Consider the following 17,768-nt stretch of genomic DNA (forward strand, 5'->3'; position numbering starts at 1 on the left):
TATGTCTGGAAGGTGATTGGGTCATGAGGGTAAGGACTCAGTGCTGTTATAAGGCAGGGCATGCTTAGAGGAGGGCCACTGGCACTGCTCTTCTCTCTCTACTTCCCGGTAGCCATAGGTAGAACATGTCTGCCTCCGCCATCTCTCTCATCCATGCCATTCTTTCCTTGAGGAATGCCAACCTTAGACTGAACCTGTAATCCAAAATACACCTCTCTTGTTTTTTGGAGTGTGAGTATTATGTCCCAGTAACAGAAAAATGACTTAAAACAGACCACGATGTGCAGAAATATAGGGAGAGTGCTATGGATGTGAGAGGAATGCATCCAAAACTCAAGAACTGCTGGCAATATCAGAAGCCAGGAAAAGAGATGGAAGTGAGTTGCCCTCTAGAACCTTCAGAAACCTTGATTCATGGCCTTAAAAATGCCTTGAATTTGTACTTTTAAATTCCACACTGTGAGATGAAGCATTTCTGATTTTGTTTGTTTGTTTTTTACTGCTCAGTTGTGGCACTGTCTTATAGCAGTCTTAGGAGCAATTATATAGAATGTGTCTTCAGAGGAAACTCCATGTAGATGTTGGTACAGCAGAATTTTGGATGATCTAAACTGTCAGTGTTCCAGCCAATAACAATGTCTGGAGAACGAGTCAGCAGTGAGCCCTCCTCAACCAGTACTGATTACAATTTGGAATAGGAATTCTTCTTGAAAGGAAGATCTGAGCTGCAAAACTGAACAATTACTACAGCTTTGTGCATACATGTTATGTTGTTATTCATATACATTTCCTCCAAATCTAGCAACACTGCTCCAAAATATAAACATTAATAAATTTGATAGATGCTGGAAAGGTGTCCTTACCAAAGTCCACTTAATCACATTGCCAGGCCATGAGAATGGCCATGTTTTCTTTTGTATCCAGTGTGTTATTATATGAAATAGTATATCCTATTTTAACTGTACTGCCAAATTAACATAGTTGGTTATCTTTACTGGCTACCTTTTGTTGCTTTGGGTGAAACTTGTCTACATATTTTTGCACATTTTCTTACTGGTTTGCTTTTATTTTTTTCCTATTAGTGCCAAAATATATTGTTCAATACTTTACAGGGTAATATAAGTGGCAAATATTTTTGTCATTTTTTGGAATGATATTTATCTTTATTAAATATCTGTACAATGCCAAAATGTCCAATACTTCTGTTTCTAGACATCATGACTTTTTTTGTATTTATTGGATATTACTGTTTTATATAACATTAATGTGGTTGCAAACAACGTGTTACAGCAATATAGATTTATGATTAAATTTATCTTCTAATTATCTGTACTTTACCAATTTTATCAAGTAGAGTTCAAATTTTTGAACTGATAACTAACTATTGTTAATTACTTAGTGATTGGTTATAACATAAGTTGTTGAATATCTCAGGTTCTGTTTCTAGACTTTCTTCTTTCATGAAGTTATGTTCATGGATGTGACAATAATGTATTTGTGTAATATTATGAGCTCATCAAGAGAAGCTGCCTTGCTCACAGGAGCCATGGTACATTGTGTGTGCTTTTATACTTGGAAAAAAATGGAATTTGCAATTATTTACATGGGAGACCTCATAGGTGGTCACTGCCCAAGGCATTGCTCAGTAACCTCAGATCAATAGATGGGAGGTAGGCAAACTGAATAGATAAGAGTTTAGATTTTAGATTCATTATATAAATTCCCATTTCTTGTACAGTTCAAATGACAATTTGCTTGTGTAGAGCATTGTAGATTATCTGTGAACCTGACAAAAATTAGAAAATTTCATACTACAAAATGTGTAACACAAGTCCTGTTAAAGATATTCTTTGTTATTCCTGTAAGATATATGTGAATGGAGGAAATAGAAACCTTCATACACTGACTTTGGGAAATACAATATTATAACCATTATGGGAAAGTGTAACATTAAATGGTCAAGGTAATTATACAAAAACATGATAGCTAAGTAATTTTATTCCTAAGACACAAAACAATGAAAGATTTCTATGGCTTCAAAGAGATAAGCCATGTCTACAATGCTTTACCGTAATATAAAATATATACCAAGTGAGAAATGAAGAATGCCAAAGAAGATATGGGATGTACACAACAATGAATTTTAAATGTATCTTTCTTTGAAAGAGAGAAGATATGCAAAACAAAAAGCATTATGAAAAACTTTTAAAAATTATTTTTAATATACATAGAATGCAAAACACACAGAAAATATCAAAACAATGAGAAAGAGTGTGGTACAAGACTACAATCTGAAGTTCTGTGATACTGATGAAGGTACTGAAACAAGAAACCTTGTATGAATATGGTTAATCAAGAATTTGTTTCCAGGGGCTGGGGATTTAGCTCAACGGCATAAGCACCTGCCTTGCAAGCAGGCGGTCGTGAGTTCAATCCTTGGCACTGATAAAAATGAAAAAGACAAAAAAAAAAAAAGAATTTGTTTCCACAAAAAAACATTAAGGATGGGGGAAAGCAAGATGAAAAAGAGACAAAATCCAAGCAAAACTGAGTTTTCAGGATAGGACCAGCTACAGTTTTAATCACAGAATAAATACTTCTACCACTATACTTAATAGTATGCTATAAGCATGTTTAATATCTTACTGCTGATCCTATAGGGAAAACATTCAGTTCATACATTTAGAATGATGTGACTGAATTGTTATGATTATTTGTTTTTAGGTTAAGGAAATTCCTACATTTGTTCTGCATAGAGGTTTTTTTTTTTTTTTTTTTTTTTTTTTTCACGAATGAATATTGACTTTAACAAACTCTCTCCCACATGGCATTCATTGATTGATTTTAAAATGTTGAAATTCCTTTACATTTCCTTGGATTAGCTCCACAAAGTCATGGTGTATAATCCTTTTCATATTTGGTTTTCTAATATTCTGTAAAGGATTTCTGTGTTCTGTACTGACGTTTCTGGATTATCTCAATTTTTGACACTGTCTTTATCTGATTTTGATGTTAGAGTAATTCTGGCTGCTCACATAATCAGTTGACAAATTTACCAGTTCACATATTTATCTAATAATCATTTATTTTGTTTTGTTTTAATGTTTGACAGATTTCATCATCTAGAACTAGAGATTTCCTAGATATTTCCTAGAAGGTTTCTAAATATACTTCGTACATACATTTTATTTAAAAGGAATAAAATCGTTCAGGTTATTTAATCCTTTCTGAGTGAAATTTAGACATTTTTTTTAAAAAGAGTTGGTCCATCTCAAACAAGTTTTCAAATATATTAAAGCTACAGTTGTTCTTATTATACCTTTACTCACATTTTAACAAACATGGGCTCAGTAGATATATCCTTTCTTTCATTACTGATATTTTGTGTTTTCTGTGTGTCTGTCTCTATCTCTCCTCTATCTCTCTCTCTCTTTCTCTCTCTCTCTCTCTCTCTCTCTCTCTCTCTCTCTCTCTGTCTCTCACTCTCCTTTTGGGAAGCCTAGAAAGTGCGTGGTCAAATTTATTAATATTTTCAAAGAAACAGCTTTTGATTTTACTCTTTTCTTTGGTTTTAGTTTCCATTACCATGTGTATTAATTTCTTACTTTCTTTTACTTTTTGTTTAATTTATTGTTTTACTCATTTCTAAAGCAGTACATCAGATACATTTTTCTCCAGAGGCCAAAGAATCATTTGTTCTAACTTCAGTTTTCTCACTGATTCTATAAAATTAATTACTTTGCAGTCATTTTTTTCATCACACCAAAGGTGAAATGACTATAACTCTATATTTACAAGTGAAGCCCAAAAGTCTTAATTTTGTCTTATCACAGACTATCTTTTTTATTTACTGAGGTCACTTCACATCTCTAACTTTGATTTCATGATAGCAGTATCTTTCCTAATAGTAAGCCATCTATTTCTTTTTAAAATAAAACCCAACTAAAATGTATTGTTCTTTTATTATGTTATCATATCCATTTTTTCAGATGAGTCATGATTTTTACAAGTATATTTCCATTAAGAAGCAATGAACGTATGAGTATACAATATTTGTTTTCATTTTAATATATGTGTATGTAAATATATGAATAATTTATATGTGCTTTATATTGCAAACAGATTTATTCTGAAAACTGTGAAAAAAATTTAACTTGGGAAAACTTTGAAGTCATTTTATATCATAAGTTAAAATTATTTCCATATGTAAAATGTTATACTTTGTGTTTATGAAAATTATGTATTTTGATGCAATTAGGTATTTCATTGCTATTTTGTTTCAAACTGTTTTTAATCTTGCATAGAATTACATCTGTCTTAGAAGTATTTAGGGTTTTATTTTTTATAAACTATAGATGTCAGCTTTCCTAATGCTGGACACAATATTGATACCCAAAGTTCCAAAGAGGAGACATGTAATTTGGCTCAAGATTTCAAGGAATTCAGCCTATGACCAGCTGGCTCTAAGGTCAAAACATCATGGTAGAACATGGCAAAGTAAAGTGTTTTCCTTCATGGCAGCTAGGAAGCAGAGTAGGGAATTTTGGCAGAGAGAAAAGGACTGGTGACAGAAACCAGCATGTGAAGATATGCTTCCACCACCAACTCAGACACAGCCAGACAGCACTTTACTAATCTTGTGGTGGCCTCCAAGTCAACCAAGTTGACACAGCTAAGTTTAACCATCATGCTTCCTTTCTTAATACCTAGTTTGAATAACTGTAAGGTTTTTATCTTGACAAGGCATGTCAAAACTTATCCATTTTAAATAAGGTTTCAAAAACAAGTTCTTAACATACTTACCAATTCTAACTTATGAATATTTTATTAGTAATATATTATCTTGCTCTTTATTCTTTCCTGTTGATTAGGTCACACACTGAATTATAGAAGTAAATCTTTCATATTAAAGTCTTTGGAAACTAAATATTTTAAAACTGTCAATGGTTACCAAGTAAGCACAACATAATGGTCTTTATTTGAAGGTTTTATTTTTCTGTTTTTTTAGTCATCAGTTCCTTAAAGTATGTATTTGAAAGTAGAATATGGGAAGAAATAAAACACACAAAAATTTTTTGAGGCAACAAATGTATTGAACAATAGTCACATGCAAGCAACAGCAATAATCATTTTCTGCAAATTGCTATTCCCTTTGAAGACCTCATTAAGAATAGACATGTGGAGAGAGAAAAGATAATTGTGACCAATTATTTTGGAATTAGAATGTTTGTCTAAAGAAATAAAGTGTGCAAATAATTTTTAAATGAGCAGAGAAGGGTAATATGACTATGACACATCTCTACAGCTTAAAAACTGTGTATGCTCCTGTTGCACTTTAAAATGAACATTGTACAGTTTCCTCCTGACAAACATGGATAGAGAGTGGCCAAACATGAATTCCTTTTAAATATATCTTAGTTAAATAATTTGGAATAATTATTTAGAGATACACAAGAATACTGATTTCACAAAAATCCCACTTCTTGCTCTATGAATATCTGATTAAATAATAAAAGGAAATCTGTTGTAACATTATTTTTCCTAGATAAAATAGTAATGAAATAACTTTAAATATTAAAAGTAAGATGGAAAGGAGATAAGGAGATTCAGAAGTTCCCAGCCACTCTCAGAGTCTCTGCCAGATGGCCACTCTATATGACTCTATTCTACCAAACAGCAACCAAAGCATCCCACACATTGCCCATTTTATGACTGTGTTTTAATTTTCTACATAAAATGTATATCAGCTCTATAATACACACAGCCACTTACATGGTGATTAAGAGCTTGCACAAAGCCTCATAAATCACCAAGATGTACTTAGATTTTCAATGTGAGTGGAAAGGGGAAGCCTGGGTTCAAACAGAGAAGTGAAATGACCTGATCTACATTATAAAGGGGTCACTGAGTGCTCTGTGGGGAACAGATGGCATCAAAACAAAGTAAGAAACAAACAGATGAAGCAAAAGTTGGCATCAGCAAAAGACTGTGGTCATTTGGAGCTGGCAGTGAACTGCATTCTCCACCATCAGAGGAAAAAATAACAAACAATACAAAGACTCTGAAACAGACCCCAGAAGACTATAAATAGAAAACAGATTCCCCAAGGAATCTCTTGTTCAAAAATGAGAGGAGGAGAAAGGTATAGGGCAACTGGAAAAACAGCAGGAAGCAAGGAGAGAGAAAAGAAATATGTGACTCTTCTTCCCTAACTGGATGTTGAATGGTACAGGTAGTAAGGAAGAAAGAGCAACTTGAGCCAATTTTAGAAATTAAAAAATGATAATACACTTCCTGAATTGCTTGGAGTGGGCAGTGAAAGAGTTTGGATCCAGACAGGACACTGTAGCTGGTAAAGCCTCAGACAAAACCAAGGAAATCCATCTCCCCCACTCCTAGGAATTTACCTATGGTGCCAAAATGATACCAATGGGCTACCTGTGCATCACTAATGCCCCTTGGGTTCCACCCCAAACCTAGGCTACTTATATGCCCCCACTCCACGTGTTGCACAGAGACATTGCTCACCCTGGGGGGAGATGCTGCACCCCAGGGGATCGAGGGTGTCTCTCCCCACATTCTCAAAATAAAGGTCATTTATATTTCATACTTCTTATCTTTTCAGCTGCTGCTGGTCCCCCACAGTTCTATCAGAAAGGTCTAAAACAGGTGCAAGAATTAAGCATGACTGACTTGGATGACTTGGTGCTGCTAGTGATGAAGAGAACAAAACTTTGAGAAACAAATTTAAGATCAAAATGGTCAACTAGCACAAAACAACTGTCTCACTGTTTTGGGAAATTTCTCAAGCCAAGCCAAAGCAAACCAAACCAAAAGGAAGACTCTTTGCACTGGGTAAATAAAAAGGCAGTATTTAATCTTTACAAAAGTGGACTGTTGCAGTGATAATTCCTCTAAAGCAACTCCTAAAGGTTAGTCTCTATAGAATTAGAAGTGAGGTACAAAGCAAGGGACTAAAGGTTACATGATTGGTGACATATATTGAATCATACTTATACTGACATACAGGCTAGTCTTTAAACAATAGAAACACTCCAGGAACCAGGGGAGGAGGCTCTTACAGAATGAGCACAGTTAAAGGCATTACCATAATATAGGAATCTTCTGGAGAGAGGGCCTTTATTGAATAAGCAGGAATTATTCCAGGGTGCCTTAAGTTATAGACATTTACTCCGACTACTCTTAGTGATCATCTGCAGCTGGCTATAAACACTGTCCAGATCAAACAGCAGAACAACAATGTGGTTAGAGAACTCTAATTGATCATGAAATATCTGTAAGTTTACCATCTCATTAATGTGTGTGTACAGTATAATTGTGCCTCACCTTAACCACACCTGTTCTGCTTTTTCCCACTTAAAATTCCTACATAAAGAAATAACAAAAGATGCTCAGGGATCAGATCTCTGAGTTTATTAGCATGATAAACTGGTTCCCTCCATCCCCGTGAGTGCCACTTGGTTCTTCATTAGTGTTGAGTTCATAGCAACAGTAATGACTTTCATCAAGGTTGGCAATTGGAGAGTAGCTCTTAGCTCAAGAGAAGTCACCACTGAACATCATAACTGGAATTATCTATATCGTACTGTAAACTGCTATTACAATATTGGATAGAGAGTAGGAAGGAGGGGAAAAAGAACATTTGAGGACCTAAGAAATGAGGAGAAATGGCACCTGAAACCAGGGAGTAGAATTGAAAGATGAGATGAACGGTAAATTGCGCCACTCCCAGCAGGAGTTTTAAGGTTTAAGTAATTACGAGATCAAAAGTATTAAATAGGCAATAAAGAACAGTTGTTCCCCAAAATGAAAAGTATATCAATTTGATTTTTAAATACATTAGTTTTCCTCAACTGAATTTTGTATCTTAAAGAAAATAAATGGTTTATACTTCTGTATGTATCTTAAATGTTTTAACTTAATTTCTTTTCAATCTGCTTTACTCCATTGAATTGCCTTTGGACTCAACTGGCCATAATTCACTTTGAATTTATTATAATCCTGACCCTTTGCTCTTACCTTTCTAAAACAGTAAAAACTTTGTTCACAAATACTTCTTTTAAAAACAACATGGCTCAAAAATAGATGCTTTTGGTACAATTTCACTTCCATTCCTCAGCTCAACATCAGTTGATCCCTACTTACAAATCTCTATTGATAGAACCAGTGGCGGCTGAAAAATATAAGAAGTATGAAATATAAATAACCTTTATTTTGAGAATGCGGGGAGAGACACCCCCGATCCCCTGGGTGCGGCATCTCTCCCCGAGGTCCGCGATTCCTCTTCGTGGAACACACGTGGAGCAGAGTGGAGGCATGTAAGTAGCCTAGGTTTGGGGTGGAACCTAAGGGGCATTAGTGATGCACAGGTATCCCATTGATATTCTTTTGGCGCCATAGGTAAATTCCTAGGGGTGGGGGAGATGGAGCTCCTTGGTTCCACCTGAGGCTTTACCAGCTACAGTGTCTTGTCTGGCCCAAAATTCTTTCATCTATCCCTGAAGAACTGTGAGCACCTTCTCCAGAATGGTGGAACAAAGTCAGTTTGTGAACCAAAATTACACAATATTTTGGTTCATGCTTTATCAAGTTTTAATTAAATACTATTTCAACATCAATAGTTCTTTAAAAGCTACTGATAACTTCTAGAATTTTATTTCTATTAAGAAGAATCTTTCCAAATTTCATATGAGTAGCAATAGTTGGAAAAATCATTGATAATATTTAAATTCTAGAATGAAATATATATATTATAAAAAGTATATGTAATGCCTAATATATGAATATATATATATTATATATTTATTTATTGTGGATGACTCAAGAGTATAACTTTCATGAGAACAATTGTGTTATTATTCTTCAGAAAAAAATTTATATTGTTAATAGAAAACAAGGTAAATTTTCTCTACATACAAATGAATATAACAATACTTCTATTATTTCTTTCAGCTTCTCATACTAGGGAAACAATACGGTGTTCACACATGTAAGTCTGATTTATTTCACTTATGTATATGATCTCTAGTTGCATCCATTTACCTATAAAAGTCTTAATTTTATCCTTTATGGCTGAGTAGTACTCCATTGTATAAAAAATGACATCTTTGTTATCCACTAATTATTGATAAGCGTTTGAGTTCTTCATGAGATTTAGCTATCACACACTGCTCTGCTATAAATACATTGCTGTTGCATGATATTTTTAATTCTTCTGGGAAAATATCAAGAGGGTAAAGATCTGGGTTAAATAGGACCACTAATCCTAGTGTTTTAATGAACCTCCATACTGATTTCCAGAGTGGCTATACCAGTCTACACTCCCACCAATGGTGGAAAGAGTTCCTTTATCCCCATAGCTCCACTACCATTTTTATTGGTTGATTTCTTGATATTAGCTTTTATTTTTGGAGTGAAGTGGAATCTTAGTGTTATTTTGAAATTTATCTCTCAAATGTCAGTGATGTTGAATTTTTTTCATGAGTTTATTTGCTGTTTGTATTTCTTCATCTGAAAATTGAGCATTCATTTCAGATGCCCATTTATGGATGGGGTCTTTAAATCTTTTAGGTATGATTTTGTTGAGTTCTTTACATGTTATTGATAGTAATCATTTGTCTGAAGATCAGTTGGCAAACATTTTTCCCACATTTTGGGTTTGGTTGTGTTTTCACTTGGTAGTTTCTCTTGCTGTGCAAAAACTATTCAATAATATGAGGTACTATTTGTTAATTTTGTGATAGTTTCTGATCAACTGGGATTATATTCATAAATCTTTGCTTATACCAGTGTGTTCAAGAGATTTATCTATTCTCCATTCCATTTGAACCTAGTGTTTTGGTTTTAATATTCAAATCTTTGATCTATTCTGAATTCACTTAAGTGCAATGTGAAAGATATGATTTTCAGTGTGTGCACAGCCAGTTTTTCCAGCACCATTTATTAAACAGACTATCATTTTTCAAAAGAATATGTTTGACACCTTTGTCAAATATAAAATAGCTTAGGATGTTTGGAGTGTTTTCTATACTTTTAATCTGTTCCACTGATCTTCAGGTCCAGGTTCCCCCGCCCAACACTGTGCTGTTTTTATCACAGTAGCTTCATAGCATCATCTTAAGTCAGAGACTGTTACATACCCTTCATGCCTTTGTTGCTTAGCATGGTCTTTACTATTCTATGTCTCTTCTCATTCCAGATGAATTTTCAATTGTTTTCTCTGATATCACTGAGATATGCTTTTAGAATTTTTATCAGGATTGCATTAAATCTGTATAACATTTTTGGAAATGTGGCCATTTTCACTGTATTGGTTCTTTCTACCCTAGAGAAAGGGTTGTCTTTCTTTTCTTTTCTTTTCTTTTCTTTTCTTTTCTTTTCTTTTCTTTTCTTTTCCTTTCCTTTCCTTTCCTTTTCTTTTCTTTTTTTTTTCTTTTCTTTTCTTGTACCAGGGGTTGAACTTACAGAGTTTTCAAAGTAGCGGTTGTAGGCCTTCTCCAAACTTTTTGTATAATTCAGCAATGAATCCTTCAGGGTTTGGGCTTTTCTTTGTTGGTAGATTTTTAATTATATATTTGATTTTGATTTCATTGATTGATATTGGTTTTTTTAGGATTTTTATATCTTCCTGGTTCAGCTTTGCTAATTCACATGTATCTAACAAACTCTTCATTTCTTTTGCATTTTCCATTTATTAGATTACAAGTTTTTAAAGTAGGGATAGACGATCTTCTGGATTTCCACTGGGCCCATTGTGATTTTACCCTTTTTCTTCCTAATTGCATGGATTTGAGTATTTTTTCGCTTTTTATAAGGTTGGATAAAGGCTCGTTGGTTTTATTTAACCTTTCAGAGAAGCAACTCTTCAATTTACTGATTCTTGGTATAGGATTTCAGTCTCCAATGCATTAATTTTTGCACTTTTTTTATAATTTCCTTTCCTGTATGAGCTTTTGACTTAGTCTGCTCTTTTTTTCTCGAAGTTTGAAATTCACAATTATGTTATTTATATGTGCTTGCTCTGCTTTCCTCATATAAATATTTTTGCTATAAGTTTCTTTCTTAGCACTGCATTCACTATGTCCTCTAAGTTCAGGTATGTTGTATTGTCATTGTCTCTCAACTGTAAAAGCTGTCTAATTCCTTCTTTAATTTCATCCATGGCCCACTGATTGTTTAGAAGGGAGCTATTTAATTTGCTTCTGTTTATGAAGTTCCTATGGTTACTTTTGCTATGGTTTTTCAATTTCATTGCACTATAATCAGATAATATTCGTGGGATAATTTCAATTCTTTTTCATTCACTTAATCATGTTCTGTGAACCAGTATGTGATTTATTTTGGAGGATGTTCTTTGTGCAGCTGAAAAAAAATTATATGCTGATGTTATAGGGTAGAACACACTGTAGACACCTACTGTGCCCATTTTTTTTTTTCAAAAATTTGGTGCAGTTCTAATATTTTTTATTTTTATTTTTTGACTAGTTGATCTGTCTTTTCATGACAGTTGGGCATTGAGCTCCTCCAATAAAATTATATTAAAGTTTACTTGATTTTTCATGTCCGTTAGTATTTATTTTATATAGTTAGATACACTGGTATTTGTTGCATATATATTTATAATTATTATCTTTTCCTCTTGGATAGTTCTCTTTACAGGAATATAGTTATCTTTATCTCTCTTAAGCAGTCTTGGCTTGAAATTCACTTTGTTGGCAAATAGAATAGCTATCTCTGCTTTTATCTGGATTCCTTACAATGGAGTATTGTTTTCCATCCTTTGACTCTTGGTCTAAAAATTCTTTTTGAATTAAATGTGTTTCTTTTATGCAGCATATTGCTGGATCCTTGCTTCTTGATCCATTCAGCCAGTCTGTGTCTTTTGATTGATGAATTCAGACCATTATTATTGATGGTTACAAGTGATATGCATTGACTTATGCTTGTGTTATTTTCCAGTTGTTGGTTCCCCCTCCTTTTTCTCCCACCCTCTAATTGTTCACCTTGTCTGATAGGTTCTTTGTATTGAGATTTGTGAAGTTTTAGTCCTTATTTCTTTCCAGAATGTGCTTGAAAACATTTCAAATGCCAGTTTGGTGGTTATAAATTTCCTCAGATATTCTTTGTCATGGGAGAATTCTAACTCTCTTTCAGCTTTGATCTGAGTTGAAGGATGTTTTCCTTTAGAACTTGAAATACTTCAAGCTCTCCTTGACTTAAGAGCTTGTGCTAAATCCACTGTGATTTTGTGCTAAATCCACTGATTCTGATGGGCTTTACTTTATATGTGATTTATTTATTTTCTAACAGCTTTTAAGATTGTATTCTTGTGTTGAATTTCTAGAATCTTGACAATAATCTACCTGGCTGTATTTTTTTAAAAAATCATGTCTCATTAGAGTGCTATATGCCTCACTTATCTGTATGTCAAATTCTTTTTCTCTACCAGGAAAGCTTTCTGCCATGCCATGTGTGAAAAATCTTTGTTTTGTTTTGTTTGCTTTGCTTTGTTTGTTACTAGGAATCAATTCATGACCTCTTGCTTGCCAGGCAAGTGCTGTACTACTAAGCTATATTCCCAGCCCATTGTGAGCAATTTTATTTAATATCACTGTGGTATCTCCTGCTTTTTCATTGACTTCAATAAATCTTAAGTTACTCTCTGTCTTATCTAGCAGCTTATGGATTAATTAATTAATTTCTCATGGTCCCTTGCTATTTTCTTTCTTTTCATGATCACTCACTGCAAGCCTGTCTTCTGTATTTGAGATTCTACTCTTATATTGGCTTAATCTGCTATGAATACGTTCAATGGAAATTTTATTTTCCTGGATATTTGATTGAATTTGTCTTATGGGTTCCATTTATTTTCTGTGCTGAGCATTCAGGGCTTCCATAATTTGCTTAAGCTTATCTATCTTTTTTTTCTGTATCTGTTCTAGCATCACGAAACCTTGTCTTCATTTTGGACACCATCTTTGCAGTCATCTGAAAGATTTTTTCCAGAACCTTATTCAATTGCTTTGTTGTTACCACTTCAGAGAGGTCAGTTGACAGCCTTTTGGATTGCCCCATCTCTTTGTCCCCTGGATTTGCTTTTGGTGAATGGGATGTGTGAGGTTTCTTCTTGATTAATTGTCTTCATAGTTTATTTTCTTTCATTTTTTCTTTCTTTCTTTTTTTAGTTTAATTCCTGGGGTGACACTTGTAAATTGCCTGTGGTGAATTGCTTTATTGCTAATATGTAGAAGCCTTAGATAATGATTATTTCTCTGAGCTATCTTTCAGGTGTAACAAGTTTTTGAGTTTTGAGTTTGTTGAAATACTGTACCTCTTCAATGTATTGGAGATGAGTGATAGGATTTTTGGTGTGATGAAAGAGAAAATATATGAAGTAACAATAGCCTTTATTCCAAGGATGTGGAGAAGAGTCCAATGACCACAGATGGCTTGGGCCTTTTTGATTGTAATGTGGGTTACAAGATATATATATATATATATATATATATATATATATATAACCTCTGACCAGGGGTTGCACTTAGGGTGAGCACTGATGACACACAAGCATTTTGTGCCACTGGGAAAGAACAAAGGATGTTGTCACAGGGAAACGAGGAAGTGACCTCAAGGTAAACATTCTTTGCTTCTGCCTCCCACTGTCTTAATATTGTGTAACTTATTCTATGGCAAAATCCTTTCAATCCCATCCTTTTATTGTTAGGAAAAGGGTGAGGTCTCTCTCATTATTTTCTTATGAAAGAGGGCACTGTATTGAGGTTTAGGAAGGTTGACAGGATGATGGTTAATGCCCATGTAGAAGCTGATGCCAGGTGTTTTAGCCAGGACTACATTATCATTGGTGAATTCCCTTATATTAGACTGGAAAAAAAAGAGAGACAAGGTGCCAGAGGAAGGCCACTATCATATTTAAGGACCCAGGTGAGGTACGAGGAGTGCTTTTGATTTAAATATGCCATTCCATGAGGACCACGGTGAGGTAGAATCATTACCATGGTGAGGTAGAATTATGAAAAATAAGTGTGGGGTAGGAGGGGTACAGTTATGAGAGGTAATTTTTTTTTTATCCTAATGGGTAAAAGTTAAGAGTGTAGCTATGTAGGACATGTCTCTGGTCTAGGAGTTGAGCTGGAAAGAATAAGAGGGTTGGGGAGGGCTGTGGCTGTCACTATATGGGAGATAAGATCCTAGGCCCTTGGGGATCTCATGTTTGACTAAATAGCTGAGAGTAAAGAAAACTAAGACAGTTCAAGTAGAACAACATGAAGATGATCTTACACATGATGCCAGAGTCTTTAGGAAAGGCTGTCAAGAGTCCTGCTATAAAAAAAGATAATTAATAGAATGTAAGGAATTAGAAACCAAATTGTATAACAAAACATGACTTAGCCTGAGAACTGTAGCTGTGAGGCCTTGGTGAGACAGAGATGGGTGGGTGATAGAAGATGAAATGACCGCTCAGGATGGTTAGATTCAGAATTGGGGGGCACCACTTAGCTTGAGTGATGGAACCAGGATGGAAGTCCAGGAACTTTGACCACTGTTGGGGTTGCCAAGAAGACCAGGTAGGGGCCACTCCACCTTGGTTGTAGTTCTCTGGATTTAGAACATTTGAGATGAATTAGATTTCCTGGGGATATGGAAGGATCTGGTTTGGTCCCTTCAGAGGGCATGTTGTTGTAACAAGTGTCAGAGGAAGGAGAGGATTGGGATATAGTCAGCAAGAAGAGGGAGACTTTGGGAAGTAGGAAGATTGTGGAGTAAGAATTGCCTTCCACACATAAGTTTAAAATGACTTAAAAATGTGGGTGCCCGGGGAAGTGCCCTGAGCTTGGCTAAGGCTAGGGGCAGAAGTTGAGGCCAAGATTGGTGTAGTTCTAAAATGAGTTTTGTAAAGTGTGTTTTTAATGAGGCCATTCCATTTGCCTTTTTTACTTTTCTGAGGATTGTGGATGGTATGGAATGTGTAGGCACCAGATGATGTGTAAGTTTGAAGATACCTGTTGAGTGATCTGAGAAATAAAGGCTGGATCATTATCATTATCTGATGGAATACTCTGAGGTAGACCAAACGTTGGGATGATTTCCTGTAACTGGACTTTAGTAACTACATCAATGGTCTCCCTGATTGGGGGAAAGGATTTTATTGATCCTGAAAGGTTCAAACAAAGGTGAGAAGATATTTGAGAGTTTTGTGGTGAGGAATATGTGTAAAATCTGCCAGTCTTGACCAGGGGTGTGTCTGTGAAATTGATGAATAGGAAAGGAAGGGGGTGCTATGTGTCACTGAGGAGAAGTCCTAGTGCAGAGATGACAGGTATGAGTAATATGCAGAATGATAGCCTTTGGAGAAGGATATGTAACTACTGGGGCTGAGAGTCTGTACAGAGCCTGTGATCCTATATAGAAACAGTTATGTAAGTCAGTGATGATGTCTAAGGTCTGCTGATCTGGGAAAACAAGTTTTGATCCTTGGAAAATCCATCCTGAGTGTTTTGTGTGTAACCTGGTTTATGATTTAACTGTAGCTATTCTGGTGAATAATTAGGTTGAGGTAGACAGTTTGGGACTAATGGGAGAAGATGAGAAGGATAAGGACTTTGTGTAGTGAATTTGGCTTGTGAATATGCAAAACCATTGCCTTTGAGCAATGAGATCTGCAGAATTCTGGTGTCCCCTACAATGAATAACTGCTGCCTGCTTTGAGAGTAGTGCTACCTCTAGGAGTTTAAGGATAAGAGGTGCATTAACAATGCAGGTTCCCTGAGAGTTGATAAAAGCCCTTTCTTGCCAGATAGAAGCATGGGAGTGTAAAGTGCTAAATGTATATTTTGAATCAGTGTATATATTTATGACTTTATCCTTTGCTAGTGTAAGAGCCTTTGTAAGGGCAATAAGTTCTACCCTATGGGAAGATGTCCCAGGTAGTAATGGATTAGCCTCTTTAACTTTTGACTGGTTAACTATTGCATATCCTGCTATTTTTGGCTGTCTGTTTGTTGAACTGCTATCTATGAATCATGTGTCAAAGGCTAAAGAGAGAGGTGTGCTACTAATGTGAAGGAAATGGGTGGGAGCCATCTGCAAGACCTTAGTACTCATGGTGAGGGTGTCCCTCAGAGGTGGGAAGCAAAGTTGCCACATTAAGAGGACCACTAGTTGTAATAGAAATAGAAGGGTCCTGAGATAGGGCTAGATATCTCTATTGAAGGTAAGAAGGGGTCATCAGGGCAGGGAGTACCTTATGTGAGATAAGCTCACTTAGATGATGAGGTGAATGTACTGTAAGAGACTGCCCTAATGTAAACATTTTAGCTTCCTGTGCCAGTAGAGCTGCAGCTGCAAGGGCTCAGAGACAACGTGCCCATCCTTTTACTGTGTTGTCTAGCTGTTTTGACAAGTAGGCTACCACTTGAAATAAGGTCCCTTTTTGTGTCCTAGTACATCTACAGCATTGTGGCCCTGAGAGGTAGTATGTAGAGTGAAAGGTTGGGTGGGGTCAAGAAGGGTAAGGGCTGGAGCCCTTAGGAGAGCCTCTTTCAATTTATGAAAGAAGACATGTATGGACATAGTGGGGTCTATGGGTTCTGACAAGGGGCCTTTAGAAGCTGTGTGGAGGGGTTGAGCTAGAGCTGCAAAGTTAGGAATCAAGAGATGAAATAAATTAGCTAAACCTAGGAAAGATGTAACCTTGTTAGTGGTGGGCACCTGAAGATCTCAAAGAATTGCCTTATGATCTGTAGTAATCAAATGAGTGGTGGGGGAGAGAGAGAGACCTAGATATGTGACTTTTGGGGAAGCTATTGGGTTTTAGCAGTACAGACCCTGTACTCATGACTGGCAAGAAAATTAATGAGACTAGCTGAATGCTGTATGGCTAACATATGGGATGGAGAACATAAGAGAAGGTCATCTATGTATTGAAAGAGAGTGCTAGGTTTGAGATTGTTCTGCAAGTCAGCAGCAGGAGTTTGGCTAAAGAAGTGAGGACTACCCCTGAACTCTTGGGGGAGCACTGTCCAAGTAAGTTGTTTAGACCTGACAGTGTCTGAATCAGTCCATGTAAACACAAAGAAATCCTACAGTCAGGATTAGGGGGAGGGTAAAAAGACATCTTTAAGATCTACAATTGTAAAGTGAGTGGTGGAGGAGTGATAAGAGAGAGCATAGTATAAAAAGATTTGATAACACTGGGTGGATTGGGGTAACAGTGCTGTTGATTACCCTAAGGTCCTGCATTAGATGATAACACCCATCAGGCTTGAGTACCAGGAGAATGGGAGTACTATAGGGTGAATAGGTAGGTTTAAGCAAACCATTGTCTAAAAGGTGCTTAATTATAGGTTTAAGTTCCTGTAAATGTTTGGAAGCTATAAGATATTGGAGAATGCAAGGAAAAATTGAAAGATCCCTGAGATGAATTAAAATAGGCATCACATGGGTAGCACAGGTGAGATTGGAAGTATCTCAAACTATAGGATTTACCAGAGAAGAAGGAAGGGGCAGAGATGACTTTGCAGCACACTGTGAGGATGTTTGGAGGACTAGAGCTGTGGAGAGGGAAAAGGTAAAGGAGAAGTTAAGCTTTTGAAGGAGATCCCTACCTAAAAGTGGTGTGAGACATGTTGGAATTACTAGGAAGCTATGGGTAAAGAAGAGAGTCTGGAACCTGCATGAAATAGTCCCTGTCTGCAAAAGCTGCATAGGTTGGCCGTCAACACCCACTA

The sequence above is a fragment of the Cavia porcellus genome, unplaced genomic scaffold (genome assembly GCF_034190915.1).
Source record: "Cavia porcellus strain 051 isolate PalLab524CR breed Dunkin Hartley unplaced genomic scaffold, mCavPor4.1 scaffold_20, whole genome shotgun sequence".
Classification (NCBI taxonomy): domain Eukaryota; kingdom Metazoa; phylum Chordata; class Mammalia; order Rodentia; family Caviidae; genus Cavia; species Cavia porcellus.